The 1,718-nt window shown below is 48.4% G+C and overlaps 1 protein-coding gene across 1 annotated transcript in view; it reads left to right on the top strand.

The window, feature by feature from the left end:
• The window catches only part of LOC119411547 (protein NPAT), a 23,938-nt gene that overhangs the window by 12,336 nt on the left and 9,884 nt on the right, over positions 1-1,718 (top strand). The gene's annotated exons all lie outside the window — the stretch shown is intronic.

The raw sequence follows: 1,718 nt of genomic DNA, 5'->3' as shown, positions 1-1,718 counted from the left end.
GGGGGGGGGGGAATATGTTTGTTCCTTCTGAAGCCCACACGACCGTCTCCTTCGTCTTCTTCATATTGATATGAAGGTTGTTCTTCCTGCACCAGTTCTCCAGGTTCCACCTCCTGTCTGTAGCTGGACTCATCATTGTTTGTGATGCATGCCACCATCGCTGTATAATCTGCAAACTTTACAATGTGACAGCCTGGATGGGTAGCTGCACAATCATACGTGAGCAGAGTGAACAGGAGAGGGCTTAGCACACAACCCTGAGGGGAGCCAGTGCTGAGGGTTGTGGAGGAGGAAGAGAAGTTGTGGATCCTCACTAACAGTGGTCTGTCTGTTAAGAAGTCTAGTACCCAGTTGCAAATGGAGGGGCTTAGTCCTAGTGTGAATAGTTTGTCCATCAGGATTTGTGGGATCATGGTGTTGAAGGCAGATGTGAAGTCCACAAAGAGCATACGGACATAGGAGTCCTTCTGCTCCAGGTGGGTGAGAGCAGTGTGGACCACAGAGGAGATGGCATCCTCTGTAGATCAATTCTCACGGTATGCATACTGATGAGGGTCCTCGTTGATGTTTGTTTGGATGTGGGCCATGACCAGTTTTTCGAAGAATTTAGCGGCTATCGGTTGAGGGCTACTGGCCGGTAGTCATTCAAACCGGTCACTGTAGAGCTATTTGGGACTGGGATGATGGTGGCAGTCTTCAGGCAGATGGGAACTGTCTCCAGGGTAAGTGAGGTGTTAATGATGTCTGCCAGCACCTCGCAGAGCTGATCGACACATTCTTTCAGCACCTTCCCCGGGATGTTGTCTGGGCCAGTTGCCTTGTGCGGATTATTCTTCCTGAAAGTACTCCTTACTTCAGCTGAGGTCACACTAAGAAGCTCTTCTTCTGGTGGTGAGGTGAGTCTGGTGCTGGGTGGTCTGTTTGGTCTTCAAAGCGTGCGTAGAACTTGTTGAGAGAATCAGGCAGTGATGGGTCTTTGGGGCATTGTTCACTCCTGCCTTTATAATCTGTTATACACTTAATGCCCCTCCACATGCTCTGTGGGTCTTGTGAGGTGAATTGACCCTGGATCCTCTGTGCATATGTGGCCTTGGCCCTCTTAATACCAGTAACCAGCTCTTTCCTTGTCTTTCTCAGCTCCTGTAAGTTTCCAGACCTGAAGGCAGTGTTCCTGGCTTCCAGCAGGGTGCGAACCTCTGCATTCAGCCAAGGTTTTCTGTTTGGGTAACTTTTAACATATCTGATGGTGGTGATGTCATCAGTACATGTACTAATGTAACTCAGGACTGAGAATGTGTACTGCTCTAGGTCTAGTGCACCCTCATTTTCAGCAGCTTCTCTGAAGACCAGGCAGTCTGTGTGTTCAAAACAGTTTTTCAGTATGGGGCCACTGTTCTGCATCCAAGATTTGACTTTTGTCCCTAGGAGTGAGTGAGAGAGTGAACGATTGTTTGTCTCTATTGCCCCTTTTCCATTAGTACCGGTACGGGCCGGTCAGCACGGCTCTACTCTACTCGGTACAGTACAGGTTGTGTTTCCATTATGCTTTCAATACCGGTTCCAGTGGGCGGGGTTCAAATTGACGTCACCACCTCTCACCAGCTGGTGGCGCTGAGACGCAGAAACTGTTTTCAGTACACAAAGTTTGTTTTCTCAGTCATCCAGGTATATAACAACAAAAAAGGTTGAATCATGTCATCTGGACTTCGTTTTTTTAT

The sequence above is a fragment of the Nematolebias whitei genome, chromosome 6 (genome assembly GCF_014905685.2).
Source record: "Nematolebias whitei isolate Nwh7 chromosome 6, NemWhi1, whole genome shotgun sequence".
Lineage (NCBI taxonomy): Eukaryota > Metazoa > Chordata > Actinopteri > Cyprinodontiformes > Rivulidae > Nematolebias > Nematolebias whitei.
The sequence above is the reverse complement of the archived record's forward strand: the minus strand, read 5'-3'. Positions and strand labels throughout refer to the sequence as shown.